At 38.1% G+C, this 23,754-nt stretch overlaps 1 protein-coding gene and 1 non-coding gene across 4 annotated transcripts in view; both read right to left on the bottom strand.

Moving 5' to 3' along the window:
- NMD3 (NMD3 ribosome export adaptor) overlaps window positions 1-23,754 on the bottom strand; it is a 131,543-nt gene that overhangs the window by 86,879 nt on the left and 20,910 nt on the right. The gene's annotated exons all lie outside the window — the stretch shown is intronic.
- LOC118553767 (U6 spliceosomal RNA) lies at window positions 9,040-9,145 on the bottom strand. The gene has a single exon (XR_004926196.1). It is a non-coding gene; the product is annotated as a U6 spliceosomal RNA (small nuclear RNA).

Raw genomic sequence — 23,754 nt, forward strand, 5'->3', positions numbered from 1 at the left:
CATGTGCGTATTCCAGACCACGGGCATTAGACATCTTGATGCGAAGGCTCCCTGGCTCCCAGGAATAACACCTGGGCCCTCATCTTTGTTCTAACTGGTTCCTGGATGCCTGAGAGGACATGTGCACCAGACCACCATCTTCAATAAAAAACCCCAGACCCCAAAGATGGAACTCATGTTTCTTTCCTTCCTGAGTCTCCCAGAGAGTCTATCTCTATCTGCTCTCTCTATATCTTCAATAAACTCTGCTTTCACTTTCTTCTGGCTCATGTTTGATTTCCATCCTTCGTGAAGCCAAGGACCCTCTTGGCTGGTCCCATGGGACTGCCCCCCTCCCCAAACATGGTCCTCAGACCCAGCCTGCCTGCATCACTGGAAAAATTGGATGGAGAAAAGAAAGAAAGAAAGGAAAGAAAGAGAAAGAAAAAGAAAGAAAGAAAGAAAGAGAGGAAGGAAGAAAGAAAGAAAGAGAGGAAGGAAGAAAGAGAGAAAGAAAGAGAGGAAGAAAGAAAGAGAGAGAAAGAAAGAAAGAAAGAAAGAAAGAAAGAAAGAAAGAAAGAAAGAGAGGGGCGCCTGGGTGGCTCAGTCGTTGAGCATCTGCCTTCGGCTCAGGTCATGATCCCAGGGTCCTGGGATCGAGCCCCACATCGGGCTCCCTGCTCCGTGGGGAGCCTGCTTCTCCCTCTCCCACTCCCCCTGCTTGTGTTCCCTCTCTCGCTGTGTCTCTCTCTGTCAAATAAATAAATAAAATCTTAAAAAAAAAAAAAGAAAGAAAGAAAGAGAAAGAGAGAGAGAGAAAGAAAGAAAGAAAGAGAGAGAGAGAAAGAGAGAGGAAGGAAGAAAGAAACTGGACCACTTCCTTACACTATACACAAAAATAAACTCAAAATGGATTAAAGACCTAAATGTGAGACCTGAAACCATAAAATTCCTGGAAGAAAACATAGGCAGAAATGTCTCTGACATCAGCTGTAGAAATATTTTTCTAGGTATGTCTCCTCAGGCAAGGGAAACAAAAGCAAAAATAAACAGTTGGGATTACACCAAAATAAAAAGCTTTTGCACAGTGGAAAAACGCATCAACAAAATGAAAAGGCAACCTATTGAATGGGAGAAGATATTAGCAAATGATATATGTGATAAGGGGTTAATATTCAAAATATATAAAGAAATCAGAAAACTCAACACACACCAAAAACCCCACAAATAATCCGATTGAAAAATGGGCAGAAGACCTGAATAAACATTTTTCCAAAGACATACAGATGGCCAACAGTTACATGAAAAGAAGCTTAACATCGTTAGTTATCAGGGAAATGCAAATCAAAACCATAGTGAGATATCACCTTACACCTGTCAGAGTGGCTACTATCAAAATGACAAGAAATAACAAGTATCGACAGGATGTGGAGAAAAAGGAACCCTTGTGCGCTGTTGGTGGGAATGCAAACCGGTACAGCCACAGTGGAAAACAGTATGGAGGTTCCTCAAAAAATTAAAAATAGAAATACCATATGATCCAGTAATTCCACTACTGGGTATTTACCCAAAGAAAATGAAAACACTAATGCAAAAAGATATATGCATCCTTATGTTGCAGCATGATTACAACAGCCAAGGTATGCAAACTAAGTGTCCATCAGTAGATAAATAAAGAAGATGTGGTATATATACACAACAGAATACTACTCAGCCATACAAAAGAAAAGAAATCTTGCCATTTACAACAACATGGATGGAACTAGAGAGTATAATGCTAAGTGAAATAAGTTAGACAGAGAAAGACAAATACCATATGATTCACTCATATGTGGAATTTAAGAAACAAATGAACAACATAGAAGAAACCAAGAAACAGACTCTTAACTATAGAGAACTGATGGTTACCAGAGGGGAGGTGGATGGGGGGATGGGTGAAATAGGTGATGGGGATTAAGAGGTACAAACTTCCAGTTACAAAATAATCACAGAGATGAAAAGTACAGCATAGGAAATATAGTCAATTAAATTATAATAACATTGTTTGGTGACAGATGGTGACTACACTTATTGTCGTGAGTGCTGAGTAATGTACAGAATTGTTGAATCCTTGTGTTGTATGCCTGAAACTAATATAATACTGTATGTTAGCTATACTTCAATAAAAAATAATAATGGAGGAAAAATTAACTATATAAAAATCATGCCAGATTTTACTAAGAATATTTAACATCTTGCCATCACTCCAAACTCCAGTTATTACTTATACATTCCACAGGAAAGTTACATCATCTTGTTAAATATAATGTTTATTCGTGAGCACTCTCTTCCATGGCTTTTCTCCTAATTCAGACCATTAATACACCTCATGCAGATCCATGGATCTGCCTAGCTCCTGGAGGACAGGAGTTCCAGGCCCTACATTACCTCCAATTTATCTACCTACCATGTACTAAGACATCTTCATGAAGCACAGATTTGATCATGAGACTCTCCCAATCAAAAATCTTTAATGATTTCCTGTTGCAGAAGATAAACACCAGCTGCCTCTCAAGTCATGCCCACCTCCATAACCCCACGTCGACTTGGGCCTCATTCCACACTCCTTTCAATCATTCAAGGTATTCCTGATATACTGAATGTTCACCAACTGTAGAAGTTTTCCTAGACCTTCCTCCATACTCCAGGAGCTTTCTGAACCTCTTTTAACAATCTGCCTTGTGCTAAACTGATCTATGTATTGGCCTCTTCCATAAAACTGAAACCCAGGGACCAGAATTAGTATTTCATTCATCCTCCTCACTCCCATGTCGTCTTGGATAATTTAGCTGTGTGGTATAAAAGTATAAAAGCGGCATCACTAACTACACACGACCTTTGAATTCTTCTTCCTGGGGCAATAGCAAATTGGAGCAAAATGGATACTTGACTTAGGCTATGCCAATCAGATTCTCTTCTTCTGAATTTGGAAACAGAACACACACAAAATCACACACAAACTCTAGTTGGCAGGTCACGTGACATAGAGCCTGAAACTATGAATTAGGGGTAGCTCCTATGGGTCATGTATAAGCTGGTCAGAGAGCAGACAGGAGGCCGACAGAAGGCAGAATGAAGCAGAAATATGGCAGGGGCAAAATGCCATGCAGTGGGGGGGAAAAAAAAGGAAACAAAAGACAGAAAGGAAAAGGGTGTGTAGGTCAGGGGAAGGAAAGGAAGATGTCTGGCAGCTTGCTAGTTCCAGTGAGGGCACCCTGCCCTGTTAGCATAGGCGCTATGAGACTTCTCTGCACCCTTAGCCTTCACATAAACAAGCCTGAATTAGAACTGTCTTTCCTTACAACTAAGGGATACCTTATTAATACAACCTAGCATTTACTTTGCTCATTAAATGTTTTTAAATTGAAGTGTTAGACAACATTACATTAAGTAGAATTTCCTCAAGTTGAATTGGCACTGGGCAGCTTCAGGAATACAAGGCACAGGTGAACCAACGTTCTATGCATGATGGCTGCTAGTTGTTTTCACTGAGCAGATCCTCCAATGTGGAGGGAAGAAGGCAGAACTTTCTCCACTGTTCCAAACTGTCTCATAAATTTTGCATTAAAAAATCAAGAGTCATTTCTCCAGAGCAATACACATTTATAACCTATGCTATTAAAAATGAATGATTCAATATTTTATATTTTATTCTAGATTTTCAGTAATCTTGAGGTTAATTTGATATTGATTGATAGAATGAGCACTATTACTGGAAGCTACATATAAAATATTCATAAGCATAATCCTAGGGACTGAATTAGTCATAGGAGATATGATTAAAATGTATAGAATTCTCTTTGCTGACCTTAATAAGAGGCCCAAAGTACAGCTTCCACTGTAATTGGACCTTGCATACTAGATCAGAATTGACCTATGGTAAAGTTTGAAGAATTATTGACCTATGAAGAGAATTCTTTGAAGAAAATTGACCTATGGTAAAATTTGAAGAAAAAAAAGAAATATTAAACATTTCTTTTCTGAAACCCCTTCCTAAATTGGAATAAGTAAATTATATACTAGTCAGTGCAAGAAATACTTTAAACATGAAATTTAGCTTGCATACAACACAGAGGCTATGTTGCTAAAACAAATTTTAAGAATAGATTTCACATGTTATTGTAGCTTATAACTATTACCTTTTGTGTGTGCAGTTAAATGTATGTATGTGACCAGAAGTATAAAACAATGCCTATACAAGCATGGGTGCTTTTTACCACAATGAGAAATATTTAGAGAATAGCTTGATTGCTTCACCAAATAAAAAGAAAGGCAGTGTTTTACATGTTCTTACTCTTACCTCATTTAATATTATTTTTTATATGTTCATTTGTGTAGCTATTTAGGCAGAGTGGAGCAAAATGCAAGATCCTGGTCATTTGGGCCAAAGAAATGGAAAATGTTGACTGTTTTTTCCACTTGGCTTCACCTCTGTCAGAGAAAAGGAGTCAGCCAAGAAATTTGATGCTAGTGCAGACTAAAAGAGATGCTGCTGAATAAGAAGTTAAGAAATGCTATTCTCATTAGAAATATATATAATTTGGGACTGTATATATACATATAATATATATATCATATATATATAATTTCCTTATGAAATTCATTTATGGAAAGCAATTTGGGTAGATTGCATGTATGTTAAAATGACAAAGAAAAAATAAAATGACACTGCTCCAGTGTCCTTGAGTCTTCTTAAACACTTCCCGTGAACTTGTTAGTCTGGAAGTTTATAGTAGAGAACTGGCCCGCTTCGCACAACCAAAGCAGAGTAGATACCCAGCCCACTCATTCATAAGGTGCCAAATCCAGGGTAGAACAATCCAGGGTGGTGTGAGCTGGGAACAGATACTGCCCACATTTACCAGCTAACTCTTGTCACCCCATTTGATCTGACTGCATCAAAACTGGTTGGAAGGACAAGTTCTGCATTGTCAATATATGTGACACTTTACTTTTAGAGCTTATTAAGTGCTTTGGACCAATATTTCAGTTTGATTCATTATAAACCAAGATGTATTCAGGGAAAAGATCTGCATAGGATAAGAAGTAATGAATATTATTCTGTCTTTTTAATGTACTTTTTTTTTTTTTTTTTTACTTTTTCCTCTTTTTTTTTAAAGAATATGAGAGCCATTAAAAGATCAATTGAGGAGTGCCTGGGTGGCTCAGTGGTTAAGTGTTCGACTCTTGATTTCAGCTCAGGTCATGATCTCAGGGTAAATACTATTTTTCAGAGCTTCACTCCTTTTCCCAGATTCTCTCCAAGGCAGGCTCTGGGTCCACCAGTGAGGTGTGCAGCTACACAAGGTCATAGCCAGGAAATGGAGACAAGGTAGGTCCTGGGAAAAACACAGTGTCTTCTATATTCTCCATGGTCTAAGATCAAGTGGCTGGTCTCTACTGCTTCCGGGACTGACTCCCTGTCAGGCAGGTACCTTGAGGCATCCTGCAGCTGTCTACAACCAAAATCTATAGCTGGTGTCACTGTGATCTGTTCTCCTCAGTTCAGTGAGGGCAGTGCTCCCCTCAAAGACTCAGTCAGCTCTTAATGACATAGCCCAGAAGCCTGATCAAGCCTTACTTGAAGCTAGCCCTACTTCCAGATTTTTCAGTTACCATTCAGAAACCATCTACTTCTCTTTATTGTTTAACCCAATTTAGGTTTATGTGCATTGAAACATAAAGACTTGTAATTTATTTCAATTTCTATATTTTTATGTGCAACTTAGCACTGCTGTGACAGTTACCATGTTTAAAAATGTTTTGCAAACTATTATAAAAGAACAAAAAGGAAATGATTATGCAGGAAACCAATAACGCATCAAATAACAAGATCCTGCTTCCAAAGACTTTCTTCTCTCCTATTGAGCCAAACACTGGCTTTGATTGGTGTTGGCCTTCCACTTCTCCAGTGATTAATCTGTTTCAAAGGTGTTGTCCTAGAGATGCTCTGTTCTAGAATCTTTGTTGGTGTGTCTACAAGTAGTGGATATAAATAAATGGCAGTGACATGGAGGGTGTGAAGTAGCACCTTCCAGAGCCAGAGCACCAAATGGGGGGCTGTGGTCAGAAAGTAGGTAGCTGTGATATCTCAGGAGCAGATGATTTTCTTGATCAATGACAGTGACTGCTCCAGTGGAGTGGGGATGGGAAGGGCAGGGCAAGCCAGCACATTTTGGGATGACGCTCAATATCAATAGGATGTCATCAGGACCTGGACCTGGACCTGGACTGTCTCATGATGGTATCCCAATAATCTGGGTCCAGGTACATGTATGTAGATTAGTTATGTGTCTGAAGGTGTTATACTGAATGGAGAGGCACCAAAAGTATTCAAAGACCATGTGAAAAATTTTGAAGCAGGAGGATGTCCTGCTGTTGATTTTGTAGCAAAGCAAGAGTACTGGCTGCCAGTTCATCTGTAACCAGTCATCCTGGTAGAAACAGCATCCTTTCCCAGGGGTGCTTTTGGTGGCTTTCAAGCAAAGTTAAACAGAGCTGTTTATAGACATTTATTTCCTGCCTGTACTGAAAGGTCTCCATCAACTGTCTTCAAGAACATAGTGCTTAGGAAGGTACAGGTGAGAAAGGCTCCATAAAAGGGGGTGATAATGGCACAGAGTCTTTAACAATGTCCAGAAGCTCCCCATGTTAACAGGGAAGAAAAAGGAGACCATGAATATGCAAAGGAATTGCAAAATAATGGCTTATCTGCAGAACTGCTAGTAGTTGGGTGTGGTAATATTGTGTACACATGGATAAGAGAGAAGATGAAACCAAGGCAAGCAGGCACTTATATGTGGAATCACCACTTACCTGTGGTGAAAGTCCTTGTCTGACAGGCCTAGGATTTTTCATTTTATGCCATGGGTGATGAGTTACCATGAGAGTATTTTAAACAAAGAAATGACATCATCAACTTCACATTTTTTGGAGAAACTCTGGAGAAGAAAGAAACCAAAAAGACCAACAAATAATAAGAGAGGAAATGGTAAGGGCCTGTACTGAGGCAGGTCTAGACATGTCTGCAAAGGAAGACAGGATCATCAGGAGGTGGGGTAAGCTAGAACTAGTGATGAATTACAAGTGGAGCTAAAGGGAAGAGTCTAGCTGAGTCCCAGAGTTCTCCACTTGACAATGGATGGATTGTAAATGAGAGCACAAGAGAAGGTGTGTGTTTGAGTGGTGGGTAGAAAGGAAGATATTTCATTTAGAGTTTATGAGACATCCAGGTGAACACGTCTAGTCGTCAGGCGAGTGGTCAGGTATAGAGAAAAAATGAGGATTGAGAGACAGATTTAAAAGACATAAACATATAGAAAGCAATTAAAGTCATTGGACCTTGCCTAGAGAGGTGCAGACTATGCCCTGAACCTAAGAATTTCCTCATAACAGGAGGAAATCAGGACTTTTATTGCAATATATGGGTAGCAATTTCTTTTCTTTTTCTTTTAAAGGTTTATTTTATTTATTTATTTTAGAGAGAGAATGTGTATGCACGAGCAGGGAGCGCGGGTGGTGGGGGTGACAGAGGGAGAGGATCTCAAGCAGACTCCATGTTTGAGCGTGGGCTTGATGCAGGGCTCGATCTCATGACGCTGAGATCACGACCTGGGCCTAAATGAAGAGACAGATACTCAACCGACTGAGCCACCCAGGCACTCCAGGTAGCAATTTCTTAATGAAACCTTCACAGACTTCCCTGAGCAAAATTAAGACTTCCCACGTGTATTATTTTGCAAGGGCTGCCATAACAAAATATGAAAGACAGGGTGGTTTAAACAACAGAGATTTATTTTCTTACAAGGCTGGAGACTAGAAACCCAAGATCAAGATGTTGCCTGTTTAATTCCAAGGTTTCTCTCCTTGGCTTGCAGATAGCTGTCTACTGGCTATGTCTTCACATGGTCATCTGTGTGTGTGTGTGTGTGTGTGTGTCTGTATCCTAATCTCCTCTCCTTCTTAAAAAGTTTGTTTGTTTAAACAAGTCATTTGGATGACCAGCGTTTTTGTTTTTAATTGAAGTATAATTGACATATAGTATTACAATTATATTACTTTCAGGTATACAATAAACTGATTTGATAATTATATACATTACAAAATGCTCACCATGAAAAGTGTAGTTACCATCTGTCACCATACAACATTATTACAATATTATTGACTATATAATGTTGTGCTTTCCATCCCCATGACTTCTTTATTTTATAACTGGAAGTTTGTATCTCTTAATCATCTTCAACTATTTTGCCCCTCCCCCCACCCCCTGCCCTCTGGCAACCATGAGTTTGTTGTCTGTATTTATGTGTCTGTTTCTGCTTTTTGTTTATTTTTTAGACTCCACATATGAGTGCAAACATATAGAATTTGTCTTTCTTTGTCTGACTTATTTCACTTAGTATAATATGCTCTAGGTCCATCCATGTTGTTGCAAATGGCAAGGTTTCATTTCTCTAATGACTGATAATATTCCATTGTGTAGATATATCACTTCTTCTTTTTCCATACATCTATTGATGGACACTTAGGTTGCTTCCAAATCGTGGCTATGGTAAATCATGCTGTGGTAAATATAGGGATGCATATATCTTTTTGAATTAGTGTTTTTGTTTTCTTTGGTAAATACCCAGAAGTAGAATTACTGGGTTGTATGGTATTTCTCTTTTTAATTTTTTGAGGAAACTGCATAATATTTTCCACTGTGGCTGCACCAATTTATATTTCCACCAACAGAGCATGAGCGTTCCTTTTTCTCCACATTCTCACCAACACTTGTTATTTCTTGTTGGTTTTGATAATAGCCACTCTGACAGGTGTAAGGTGATATCTCATTATGGTTTTGTTTTCTTTGTTTTGTTTTGTTTTCTCATTATTGTTTTGATTTGCATTTCCCTGATGATTAGTGGTGTTGAACATCTTTTCATGTATCTGTTGGCTATCTGTATGTCTTTGGAAAAATGTCTATTTAGGTCCTCTGACCATTTTTTTTTTGTAATATTTTTTATTGCCCATGTTTTAAAAAATATGGAATGCTTCATGAATTTGCGTGTCATCCTTGCACAGGGCCATGCTAATCTTCTCTGTATTGTTCCAATTTTAGTATATGTGCTGCCAAAGTGAGCACCCTCTGCCCATTTTCTAATTGTATTATTTGTGGGTGGTTTTTTTTTTTTTTAAATCTGTGTTAGGTTTTATGAGTTCTTTATATATTTTGGATATTAACCCCTTATCAGATATCTTCTCCCATTCAGTAGGTTGACTTTTCCTTTTTTTGATCGTTTCCTTCATTGTGCAAAAGTTCTTTAGTTTGATGTAATCCCAACTGTTTATTTTCGCTTTTGTTCCCCTTGCCTGAGGAGACATATCCAGAAAAATACTGTGAACACCAATGTCCAAGTTTTTACTGCCTATGTTCTCATTTAGGAGTTTTATGGTTTTAGGTCTCACAGTTAGGGCTTTAATCCATTTGAGTTTGGGTTTTTTTTTAGAGAGGTGGGGGAGGGGCAAAAGGAGAGGGAGAGAGAGAATCATAAGCAGACTCCACGCCCAGCATAGAGCCTGATGCAGGGCTCGATCTTATGACTCTGACATCATGACCTGACCTGAAATCAAAAGTTGAACACTTAACAGACTGAGCCACCCAGGCTCCCCCAACAATATTAATTCTACCAAGATGATATATCTTTCCATTTATTTGTGTCCTCAATTTCTTTCATCAATATCTTAGTTTTCAGAGTACAGGTCTTTCACTTCCTTTCTTAAATTTAGGCATTTTATTCTTTTTGATGCAATTGTAAATGGGACTGGTTTCTTAATTTCTCTTTCTGCTACTTTGTAATTAGGGCATAGAAATGCAACAGATTTCTGTATATTGATTTTGTATCCTGCCATTTTACTGAATTCATTAACTAGTTCCAATAGTTTTTTGGTGGAATCTTTAGAATTTTCATATCATCTGCTAATAGTGACAGTTTTACTTTTTCCTTACCAATGTGGATGATTTACTTCTTTTTCTTGTCTGATTGATGTGGCTAGGACTTACAGTACTAAGCTGAATAAAAGTGGTGAGAGTGGGCATCCTTGTCTTGTTCCTGATCTTAGAGGAAAGGCTTTCAGCTTTTTACAATGAGGTATGATGTTAGCTCTGAGTTTGTCATATATGACCTTTATTATGTTGAGATACATTTACCTACTTTGTGGAGAGCTTTTTATCATGAATGATATTGAATTTTATTAAATGCTTTTTCTGCATCTATTAAGATGATTATATGATTTTTATCCTTCATTTTATTCATGTGGTATATCATGTTGATTGATTTGTGGATATTGAACCATCCCTGCATCCCTGGAATAAATCCTACTTGATCGTGGTGAATGATCCTCTTAATGTATTGTTGAATTCAGTTTGCCAATATCTTGTTGAGGATTTTTGCATCTCTGCCCATCAGGGATATTGATCTATAATTTTTTTTTTTTGTAGTGTCTTTGTCTGGTTTTGGTATCAGGGTAATAGTGGGCTTGTAGAATGAATTAACATTCCTTCCTCTTCTATTTTTTTTAGAATAGTTTGAGAAGGATAGAAGTTAACTCTTCTTTAAAATGTTTAGTAGAAAAAAGAAAACCAAAGCTGGTAGCATCACAATCCTGGACTTCAAGTTCTATTACAAAGCTGTAATCATCAAGACAGTATGGTACAGTATGGTACTGGCACAAAAACAGACACATAGATCAATGGAACAGAATAGAGAATCTTGACTCTATGGTCAACTAATCTTCGACAAAGCAGGAAGAATATCCAATGGAAAAAGGACAGTCTCTTCAACAAATGGTGCTGGGAAAATTGGACAGCCTCATGCAGAAGAATAAAACTGGACCATTTCCTTACACCATCCACAAAGATAGACTCAAATGGATGAAAGACCTAAATGTGAGACAGGAATCCATCAAAATCCTAGAGGAGATCACAAGCAGCAACCTCTGTGACCTCAGCCACAGCAACTTCTTGCTAGACACATCTCCAAAGGCAAGGGAAACAAAGGCAGAAATGAACTATGGGACTTCATCAAGATAAAAACTTTTGCGCAGCAAAGGAAACAGTCGACAAAATCAAAAAACAACTGACAGAATGGGAGAAGATATTTGTAAATGTCTTATCAGATAAAGGGCTAGTATCCAAAATCTATAAAGAACTTATCAAACTCAACACCCAAAGAACAAAAAATCCAGTCAAGAAATGGGCAGAAGACATGAACAGACATTTCTCTAAAGAAGCCATACAAATGGCAAAAAACAGACACATGAAAAAATGCTCAACATGACTTGTCATCAGGGAAATACAAATCAAAACCACAATGAGATACCACCTCACACTGGTCAGAATGCTAAAATTAACCACAGGAAATGACAGATATTGGCGAGGATACAGAGAAAGGGAAACCCTCCTTTGCTGTTGGTGGGAATGCAAGCTGGAAAGCAGTATGGAGGTTCCTCACAAAGTTGAAAGTAGAGTTACCCTACAACCTAGCAATTGAACTACTAGGGATTTACCACAAAGATACAAATGTAGTGATCTGAAGGGGCACGTGCACCCCAATGTTTATAGTAGCAACGTCCACAGTAGCCAAACTATGGAAAAAGCCCAGATGTCCATCAACAGGTGAATGGATAAAAAAGATGTGGTGTGTGTGTGTGTGTGTGTGTGTGTGTGTGTGTGTGTGTAATGGAATACTACTCAGCCATCAAAAAAACTGAAATCTTGCCATTTGCAATGATGTGGATGGAACTAGAGGGTATTATGCTAAGTGAAATAAGTCAATCAGAGAAAGACAATTATCATATGATCTCACTCATATGTGGAATTTAAGAAAGAAAACAGAGGATCATAGGGGAAGAGAGGAAAAAAATAAAAGACAAAATCAGAGAGCGAGACAGACCGTAAGAGACGGTCTTAATCATAGGAAACAAATTGAGGTTTGCTGGTGGGGAGGGGTGTGGGAGATGGAGTAACTAGGTGATGGAAATCAAGGAGGGCATGTGATGTAATGAGCATTGGGTATTATATAAGACCGATGGATCACTCACCTCCACCTCTGAAACCAATAATACATTATATGTTAATTAATTGAATTTAAATAAATAATTAAAATTAAAAAAAATTTTGGTAGAATTCACTTGTGGAGCCATTTGGTCTCGGATTATTTTGTTGGGAGGTTTTTTTTTTTAATTACTGATTCAATTTCATTACTAGTAATCAGTCAGTTCTATTACTTCCTGATTCAGTCTCAGAAGATTGTATGTTTCTAAGAGTTTATCAATTTCTTCTAGGTTGTCCAACTTGTTGGCATATAATTTTTTGTAGTAGTCTCATAATCCTTTGTATGTCTATGGTGTCAGTTGTAACTTCTTCTCTTTCATTTATTTTTTTTATTTTTTTCAAGATTTTATTTATTTATTTGTTTATTTATTTATTTTTTAATGATAACATGACACACTGATACTTTATTTTTTTTTCCAAGATTTTATTTATTCATTCGAGACACAGAGATACAGAGAGAGAGAGAGCACGAGCAGGGGGAGAGGCAGAGGAAGAGGGAGAAGGAGGCTCTGGGCTGAGCAGAGAGCCCAACGTGGGGCTTGATCCCAGAACCTGGGATCATGACCTGAGCCAAAGGCAGACGCTTAACCATCTGAGCTACCCAGGCACCCCATATTTATTTTAGAGAGAGAGATCACAAGCGAGGGGAGGATAGAGGGGGAGAGAGAGGGAGAGAATATCAAGCAGACTCTACTTTGAGCACAGAGCCCCATGCAGGGCTCGATATCACGACCCTGAGATCACGACCTGAGCTGAAACCAAGAGTCAGACGCTTAACCAACTAAGCCATCAAGGTGCCCTTCTCTTTTATTTTTTATTTTATTTATTTGAGCCCTTGCTTTTTTTTTTTTTTCTTGATGAGTCTGGCTAAAGGATTATCAATTTTATTTTTTCAAAGAACCAGTTCTTAGTTTCATTTATCTTTTCTATTTTTTTTTTTTTTTTAGTCTCATTTTATAAATTTCTGTTCTGGTTTTTATTATTTCCTTCCTTCTACCAACTTTGGGCTTTGTTTGTCATTCCTTTTCCAGATCCTTTAAGTGTAAGGTTAGATTGCTTATTTGAAATTTTTCTTGTTTCTTGAGGTAGGTCTGTATTACTATAAACTTCCCTCTTAAAACTGTTTTTGCTGTGTCCCAAAGATATTGAACTGTTGTGTTTCCATTTTCATTTGTCTCCATGTATTTTTTTATGTCTTTGGTTTCTTTGTTGACCCATTGGTTGTTGAGTAGCATGCTGTTATAGATGAGTCACGTAGTTCTCCATGTGTTTGTATTTTTTCCAGTTTTTTTTTTCTTGTAATTGATTTCTGGTTTCATGATATTGTGGTTGGAAAAGATGCTTAATATGATTTCAACCTTCTTCAATTTATTGAGACTTATTTTGTAGCCTAATATGTGATCTATCCTGAAAATGTTCCATGTGCCTTGAAAAGAATGTGTAGTATGCTCTTTGGATGAAATGTTCACTATTATTTGTTGATTCCATCTGGTCTAATGTATTGTTCAAAGCCACTGTTTCCTTGTTGATTTTCTGTCTAGATGATCTATCCATTAATGCAAGTAGGTTGTTAAAGTCCCCTACTATTATTGTACTACTCTCATTTTCTCCCTTTATGTCTGTTAATATTTGCTTTATATATTTAAGTGATCCTATGACGGGTACATAGATATTTATAATTGTTATATACTCTTGCTAGATTATTCTCTTTATCGTTATGTAGTGCCGTTCTTTGTTTCTTGTTACAGTCTTAGTTTAGTCTATTTTGTCTAAGTATTGCTACCTCAGTTTTTGTTTTTGTTTTGTTTTGTTTTGTTTACATTTGCATGGAATATCTTTTTCCATCCCTTCACTTTCTTTTTTTTTTATTATTATGTTATGTTAATCACCATACGTTACATCATTAGTCTTTGATGTAGTGTTCCATGATTCATTATTTGCGTATAACACCCAGTGCTCCATGCAGAACGTGCCCTCTTCAATACCCATCACCAAGCTAACCCATCCTTCCACCTCCCTCCCCTCTAGAACCCTCAGTTTGTTTTTCAGAGTCCATCGTCTCTCATGGTTCATCTCCCCTCCGATTACCCCCCCTTCATTCTTCCCCTCCTGCTATCTTCTTCTTCTTCTTTCTTCTTTTCTTCTTCTTTTTTTTAAACATATAATGTATTATTTGTTTCAGAGGTACAGATCTGTGATTCCATCCCTTCACTTTCAGTCTGTATGTGTCTTTAGGTCTAAAGTGAGTCTCTGGTAAGCAGCATATAGATGAGTCTTGTATTTTAATCCACTAAATTCACCCTATTTCTTTTGATTGGAGCATTTAGTCCATTTATATATAAGGTAATTTTGATAGGTATGTACTTATTGCCATTTTGTTAATTGTTTTCTGATTGCTTTTGTAGTTCTCTGTTCCTTCTTCTCTTACTCTCTTCCCTTGAGGTTTGATGACTTTCTTTAGTATTATGCTGGAATTCCTTTCTCTTTATTGCATGTGTGTGTGTGTGTCTATTATAGGTTTTTCCATTTTGGTTACCAGGAGGTTCATATATAACATTCTATGTATATAGCAGTCTACATTAAGTTGATAGTTGCTTAAGTTCCAGCACATTCTAAATGTACTATATTTTCCCTCCTCCACATTTTATGTATTTGTTGCCATATTTTACATCTTTGTTTTATGTATCTCTTCAGTAATTTTGGTAGATATAATGGATTTTACTATGTCTGTCTTCTAACCTTCATACTAGCATTATAAGTGATTGATCTACTGCCTTTACTACCTGGATGTCTATTTCCTTCCCCAGGTTAGAAAGTTTTCAGCTATTACTCTTCAAATAAATTTTCTGCCCCTTCTCTCTGTCTTCTCCTTCTGGAACCCCTATAATGCAAATGTTAGCATGCTTGGTGTTGTTCCATCCTAACCTATCCTCACTTTTTACTTTTTTTTTTTTTTCTGTTCGGATTGGTTGCTTTCAACTATCCTGTCTTCAGATTGCTTATCTGTTCTTCTGCATCCTCTAATCTATTATTCACTCTAATGTGTTTTTCAACTCATTTATTGTTTTCTTCAACTCTGACTGGTTCTTTTTTTATATTTTTTTATTTCTTTGTTGAAGTTCTCATTGAGTTAATTCACTCTTCCCTCAAGTCTGTTGAGTATCTTTATGACCATTATTTTGAACTCTTTATCTGGTAGATTGCATTATTTCATTGAGCTCTTTTTCTAGGGTTTTGTCTTGTTCTTTCATCTGAAACATATTCCTCCATCTCTTCATTTTGTCTCTTTGTTTGTTTCTATAGATTAGGTAGGTCAGCTACATCTCCTTGTCTTGAAAGTAGTGGCCTGTGTAGAAGTCCTGTGGTGCCCAATAGTGCAATCCCCCCTGGTCACCAGAATCTGGTGCTCCAGGAGTGTCCACTGTGTGGGCTGCGTGAGCTCTCCTATTGTGGGTGGGCTACAACTGCTGTGGGCAAACTGGTGGGTGGGGCTGCCCCTAGCCTGGCTGTTAGCAGTAACTGGCTAGGACTGATTTGTGCACATTCCTGGCCAGGTATTAGCCCTACCCCTACACTGCTGGCTGAAAGGCCCGGCTATGGCTACTGCAGGAGTGCTGGTTGGTGAGGCTAGCTCCCCTCTCCCTGGGCCGGAGTCACTCTGGACAAGGTGAAAGTCTCCACTAGGACTGCCCACTGGGTGTGGCAGGTGGTAGTCACTCCGGGAGGACGTCACTCTCAGCTGAGGTTGCTTGCTAGATGTGGCAACGTGGGAGCCACTTTGGACACCTGCCATAGCAGGCAGGTTGGGTGGGGCAGGTCTGAAGGAGAAAGCTGGGGTGGGGCAAGCAAGGTAAATGGAGAATGTCATAACTGCCTCCCACAGGTGTTTGATTAGAAAGGTGGAAGGAAGGCAAGAAAAATGGTACCCACTAGCCCTTCCATTCCCAGAGAAAGCTTCTGCAGATTCCTGCCTCTCTGGCATATGTCCCAAAATTATTCAATAAATCTTTCTCATATAACCCAGGTGCTTTTCAAATTGCTGCTTCTATGCTAGGTCTCTGACCAAGTGATACAGTGCACTGGCTCTCTAAGAGCAGAGTTATAGCCATCTAGTTCTTCCAGAGTTAAGCCTGCTGATTTCCAAAGCCAGACATTCTAGGAGCTCATCTTCCTATTGCAGGTTCCCAGGGCTGGGGGTGCCCAATGTGGGACTTGATCCCCTCACTCCTCTGTGCCTGTGATATTCCTCCCACTTGTGGGTTGCCACACCATGGGTTTGGTTGGCAACAGCCTCTCTGCCTCTCCCACCCTTCTTGATGTAGTCTTCTCTTTATGTCTTTAGCTGTGGATAGTCTGTTCTGCCAGTCTTCAGGTCATTTTTAGAGTTGCATTACACGTAGTTGTTGCCTTGGTGTGTATGTGGGAGGATGTGAATTCAGGATCCTCCTACTCTGCCATTTTCCCTGGCTCTCTTCCTAATCTGTTCTGATAAGGACATCAGTTATATTGGATTACGGCCCACCCTAATGACTCGATTTCAACTTAATTAACTCCTCAAGGTCCCTATCTCCAAATAAAGTCACATTCTGAGGTACTGAGGGTTAGGACTTCAAAATATGACTTTGCGTGTTGGGGGGGGGAACAAAATTCAGCTCATAACACCATGGCAGGACTAATACTGCATCTCTGCCTGCTCCTCTCTGCATACACTTATGTTGTGATCTAAGCCTTTGGCTACATGCCCTTCCCCTGACAAGACTCAGAGCTCCATTTGGATAATAGCAATGTGTCACTCATCTCTGAGTCCCCAGACACGGAACCATTAACCACTGGTTTCCAGAAGTTATTCAAAAGCTTGAACACACTCTAAATTTGGGGGGAAACAGCTCATTAACAGAACACGTTTTTCCTAGAGAGAAACAGATGGTTAAGGACAAATTCCAGCCCACTGATATATTTTGTTTGGCCACATTGATGTTGTTTTATGAAATCAAGAGATTTTATTTTTAAAAAATGTGGAGTTTTCACTTCTTTGAAAAATGTAGAGATTTGGCAACTCAAGGCTTTGTTCCTGTATAGCAATAGTCAGCTTGGACATATTAGTAGCTGCCACCTTTATTTCTTTTTTTAATTTTTATTATGAATATCATTTACTGTGAATTCTCATGTACTTATTATATAACTAGCAATTATTAAAATGTTTCCAATCTCATTTCACCTATCCCTCTCCATTATTTTGCTTTTTGTTTAAATATTTTTAAAGCAAATCCCAGATATTTTAGTATGCCTTTGCCACTATGCCATTGTTATATCTTTAAAAATAAGCAATATTTTCTTAATAGCATCTAATATACAGTATATACTCATATTTTCTTATCTCAAAATTGTCTTTTTTATAATTAGTTGTTCCAATCAAGATTCAAAATTACTAATCACCTTTGAATGCTATGTCTCTTAAAACCCTTTTAAAATATCATTTAATTGATAAAAATGGATCAAGGATTTAGAATTTGGCTGGTTGTTTCCTCATGGCATCATTTAATTTGTTCTTCTAGCTTTCATACTTCCTATAAACTGTAGTTTGACCCAAGGCAACACTGTTCAATGTTACTTTCTACAGCGATGCAAATTTTTTGCCTATGCTGTCCAATAGAGTTGTCATGACTGCATGTGATGAGTAAGCCCTTGAAATAACGGAGGAACTGAATTTTCCAGCCTGCCCTGTAGTTATCTACAGCTATGAGCTGGGTTTTAGTGGATAGAAGAAGGGACTTCTGGATCTTGCCTCTAAAGGCAGATAGTTAGCTTTCACTCTCCCTTCTTCAGACTTCAGACTTCTGCCTGACATGTGAATGTAATGATGACTGTGAAACACCATAAGCATGCAAGCAATATTCTAGAGATGACAGAGCAATTAGAATGAATCTGGATCCTCAATACCATAGCAACCCCAGACTGTTGATGTTTAAACTATTATGGGAGACTTAAACTTCTATCTTACTTAAGCCACCATTAATTTGGATCTTACTACAAAGCAAACAGATCACTCACTAATACATATCCCATTTAACTCATCACACAAGGCCATGGGGGTAGAAAAAGGCTCTTAATGACCATATACATAGGAGTACTGTTTCTGTGGATGTCAGTTATCCTTTTTCCTCAACCTGCTGGGTGCATCTTCAATTATCTAACAGACAAAAAGTACTTGTCTATTAGATAATTATCTAATACCAATAGTTTTTACAGGGACAGCATATGCATGGACTCAATAAAGGATCTTCCCTCACAGAGGCCAACCCTGCCACTGTTGACTACCTAATTTTCTAGCAGGGTAGCAAACCCTGACACCAGGATGGTACCATTCCTCTAGGGTCCTGACAGCTAGTTACCTGTTGTCAGGCTGATTTTATTTGACTCCTTTCATCATGTAGACTATAACAAGAATAAATGCTTAAATGTGCATTTGAATAGGCTTCCCCTATCCATCATTCCTCTGCCAGTACTAACATCTGTTCACTTATTGAACATCCCATACCAACATGCTTTCTTAGTCAATATTGCCTCTAAACAAAAATTTATTTAATGGCAAAAAAATGTCAAGCAGTAGTATAATGCTCCTGCTGTTCCTATCATGTACTCTGGCTATAAAGAATAAACAGTAGAATGGATAAAGGAGGGAAATCATTAACACCAAGCTAAAGCTGCCTGACCACTTATGCAAGAGAACAAGGCCTGTACTGTATTTTCTTGGTTGGGCAACTGGCCATCAGAATAATTACATTGTCCAGCCTCCCTTCCAACTGTCTACGGCTATGAACTAAGGGTTAGTGGAAAGAAGGAAGTGATGAACTCGACTTCTGGTTCTTGCCTCTAAAGGGAAGGTAATAGTTTTCACTTATTCTTCAGACTTCAGGCTTCTGCCTGGCATCTGAAAGTAGTGCCAGAAGATTAAATAATTGCCCCTTTCCCTTATTCTTTTTAAGAATTAGCATAATTTAAACAGAATCTTTAATCTCTTTCCTCTTTTCCCTGTTGCTGTTTATAGCAGTAGCCTCCAAACTTCTTTGCCGTAATTCCTCAAAAGAATATTTAAAAAACATTGTTGCATGATTTTAAGTAACCTAAATTTTTTTTTTTTTTTAAGATTTTATTTATTTATTTGAGAGAGAGAGAGCACGAGAGAGCGGGGTGAGGGGATGAGGGGTGGAAGGAGAAGCAGAATCCCCGCTGAGCAGGGAGCCTGATGTGGGGCTCGATCTGGGGACTCCAGGATCATGACCTGAGCCGAAGGCAGGCGCTTAACTGACTGAGCCACTCAGGTGCCCCTAACCTAAAATTTTTCAGCATAAGTTTAAGTGGTTATAATTTGTGACATATTATGTATATTTACATTTAAAAAAATAAGATGCATTATTCTTTTAAATAAATTCAATAGAAACTTTACAGTACAGCAATTTGAAAGCTACTAGCATCCATTAAAAAATATATGAACAATTTCTCTTTTTAATTCCAGTGTAGTTAACATACAGTGTTATATTAGCTTCAAGTGTACAATATAGTGATTCAACAATTCCATACACTTTTCAGTGCTCATGATGATAACCATACTCTTAATCCCCTTCACCTATTTCACCCATCCCCTCTCCCCGCTTCCCCTCTGGTAACCAGCAGTTTTGAACAAGTTCTTTTTTTAAAGATTTTATTTATTTATTTATTTATTTGACAGAGAGAGAGAGAGAGAAAGCACAAGCAGGGGGAGTGGCAGGCAGAGGCAGAGGGAGAAGCAGGCTCCCCGCACAGTAGGGGGAGTCTGATGTGGGACTCGATCCCAGGACCCTGGGATCATGACCTGAGCCGAAGGCAGTTGCTTAACCAACTGAGCCACCCAGGCGCCCGAACAAGTTCTTTTTTAACAGTCAAAAGTTCTACGTCATGTGTTTTCTCCTTGAATTCATATTTGCATTCTACTCCCCTCACAAAATTTTATCCTCATGTATTATATTTTTATGCTTGAGTGTCTTATATTGACCGTTCTTTCCTACTCTGTGTCACAAAAATACGTATATACACTGAAATTAATGTTTTTAGATTCTCTGGAACACAAGACTCTAAGGTTAAAAAAATGTCTCCTACATTGAATCAACCTTACAATTATTATGTAAACACAAATGATCAAAACAACATACATACAAAAAAATTTTTGATGAAAAATAATCAATATAGGGGCACTTGGGTAGCTCAGTCGTTAAGCGTCTGCCTTCAGCTCAGGTCATGATTCTAGGGTCCTGGGATCAAGCCCCGCATCAGACTCCCTGCTCCATGGGAAGCCTGCTTCTCCCTCTCCCACTCCCCTGCTTGTGTTCCTGCTCTCTCTCTCTCTCTCTGTCAAATAAAGAAATAAAATCTTCAAAAAAAAAAGAAAAAGGATCAATATAAAAATAAAAGATTTATTAGATATTCATCTCTTATTGAATTAGACAGAGCTTATAAACTATACAGCTATGGATTTATGGATGAAAAATACTCAGTAGAATGAGACAGGGTACAACACCAATTATATTCTAATTTTTAAATCTATAGATTTTATTTCTGAGAAGTGCTATTCCTATATATATATATAGAGAGAGAGAGAGAGAGAGAGAAATTTCATTTCCCCTTTCTTTCCCCAAGCAATCTCCACCCCCAACATGGGGCTCGAACTCCTGACCTTGAGATCAAGAGTTGCATGTTCCACCAACTGAGCAGGCCAGGCATCCCACATGCAATTGCATTTAATGTCTGAAAATGATAGTTGGTAATCGTGCATTTGACAGAATTAGAACAGCAAATCATCATTTGCAAAAAAGGAACTAATCTTAGTTGAATAAAATATTTAATTTGGGACATTACATCCTGCTCCATTTGGATAACATTCATGATAATTGCAGTTTCTAAGAGTACAGTTTAATCTATTTTGTGCAAATTAACAGAATAAAGGAAAAATGTTGGGTTACTAGTAAAGCAGATCTAAAGAAAGCATTTCAGTGAATTCATTAATTCAAAAATTAAAAACATATTCCTGTTAATATATATCTAATTAGTACCTTTTAGGAATAAATAAATGAGCAGAGAATTGGTTAATGAGTGACAGCCAGCAGTAGATTTCAAGTAAAATTAAATAAAGATTTAGAGTAAGCAATACTCTTTTTTTAAAAATATTTTATTTATTTACTTGAGAGAGAGAGAAAGAGCCTGGGCACACAAGAACGAGCGGGGGGGAGGGGCAGAGGAAGAGGGACAAGCAGACTCCCGACTGAGCACAGAGCCCAGAAGGGGGGAAGGGCATGATCCCAGGACCCTGAGATCATGACCTGAGCTGAAGTCAGAGACTTAATTAACTGAGCCACCCAGGCGCCCCTAGAGTAAGCAATACTCTTGTTAATGAAAATGATTCTTTTTAGCAATCTAAATAAGCATTTAACAAAAGATAAAGTTTTCCAGCTAATTCATGGGCTGTAGAATATATAAGGATATTTTGACAGAACTAGAGGAATAAGCATGCTCTAGGAAATCCTTGGCTTACAGGATTGTTTGTATGTTTCCTATCGCATTTCCTCTAGATGAATGAAGAGAAACAAGTTTGTATCATCTTCTATTGGAAAGGGATGGCTGCAATTGTGTGTGGGAGAATTGCAACATGCAGAGATAGGAAAACTTCAGATGTATGAAATGGGTTGGTGGGCGTAGTGGAGAAGACAGTTTTCAAAGTACTGCTCAGCTTGCAATACTTTATGTTTCTTTGGAAACTTCCCTTGATACACAAGGTTGACCATTCATCAGTCCTATCCATAACACATAAACTTGTCCCCCCAGAATAGATCATCAATTCTGGGATTGATACCCAGCCTAAGCTGAGCCAATCAAATCTTCCAAGGAATTTGAAATTTTGGACTAAGAGTCACCCAGAACATAATTTGTTAGACCTAAGTCACCTTAACGGCAGAATTTTATTTTTTATTCCATTGAGTAGTTTTATTTGTTTTTAAAGATTTTATTTACTTATTTGTCAGAGAGAGAGAGCACAAGCAGGGAGAGTGGCAGGCAGAGGGAGAAGCAGGCTCCTCACTGAGCAGGGAGCCCGACGTGGGGCTTGATCCCAGGACCCCAGGATCATGACCGGAGCTGAAGGCAGATGCTTAACTGACATACAATGTTCTATTAGTTTCAGGTGTACAACACAGTGATTAGAGAAGTCTATATATTATGCAATGCTCACCACATTAAGAGTAGTTAACCATTGTCACCACACAGTTATTTCAGTATTATTGACTATATTGCCTACGCTATACTTTTCATTCCTTATTTATTTTATAACTGGAAGTTTGTCCCTCTTAATACCCTTCACCCATTTTGTTCTCCCTCTCTCCCCTACAGCACTCACCAGTTTGTTCTCTGTATTTGAGTCTGTTTCTGTTTTTTTTTGCTTGTTCATTTGTTTTTTAGATTTCACATATAAGTGAAATCATGTGGTATTTGTCTTTCTCTGTGTGATTTATTTCATTTACAGTAATATACTCTAAGTCCATCCATGTTGTTGCAAATGGAAGATTTCATTCTTTTTTATGGCTGAGTAATATTCCATTGTATACACATACCACATTTTTATCCACTGATCTATCAATGGACACTTATGTTGTTTCCAAGTCTTTTGGATCTGGCTATTGTAAATAATGTGTCAATAAACAAAGGAGTGCCTACATCCTTTTGAATTAGTGTTTTGTTTTCTTTCGGTAAATACCCAGCAGTGAAATTACTTGGCTATGTGGTAGTTCTTTTTAACTTTTTGAGGAAATTCCACAGTTTTCCACAGTGGCTGCACCAATTTATATTCCCACTAACAGTGCACAAGGGTTCCTTTTTCTCCACATCCTCGTCAACACTTGTTAGTCCTTGTCTTTTTTATATTAGCCATTCTGACTGGTGTGAGGTAATATCTCATTGTGGTTTGAATTGCATTTCCCTGATGATTAGTGATGAGCATTTTTTCATGTGTCTGTTCACCCTCTGTATGTCTTCTTTGGAAAAATGACTATTCGGGCCCTCTGCCCATTTTTTTAACCAGATTTTTTATGTTAATGATGTTGTATCTGTTCTTTATATAGTTTGGATATTAACCCCTTATTGGATATGTCATTTGCAAATATCCTCTCCCATTCAATAAGTTGCCTTTTCATTTTGTTTATTTCTTAATAATTTAATTCTTTTCTGAGTTCTATCACCTCAAATAAAATTTATTTGTTCTTTCATTTGTTATATTATTTTCTTTGTGTTGATTTGAGATATTAGATTATCATTTTTAATCTGCTTTATGAGAATGTCTTTTGGGCAAGTTTTCATCATCTATAGGTATATTCTCTCTTTCCTGAACTTTTTTTTTTAAGATTTTATTTATTTATTTGACAGAGAGATAGACAAGATAGAGCACAAGGCAGAGGAAGAGGGAGAAGCAGGCTCTGCACTGAGCAGGGAGCCCGATGCGGGACTCGATCCCAGGACCCGGGATCATGACCTGAGCCGAAGGCAGACGCTTAACCATCTGAGCCACCCAGGCACCCTCTTTCCTGAACTTTGATGGAACTTAATCTCCATCTTTTCTG

The sequence above is a fragment of the Halichoerus grypus genome, chromosome 1, assembly GCF_964656455.1.
Source record: "Halichoerus grypus chromosome 1, mHalGry1.hap1.1, whole genome shotgun sequence".
In the NCBI taxonomy this organism is placed as follows: domain Eukaryota; kingdom Metazoa; phylum Chordata; class Mammalia; order Carnivora; family Phocidae; genus Halichoerus; species Halichoerus grypus.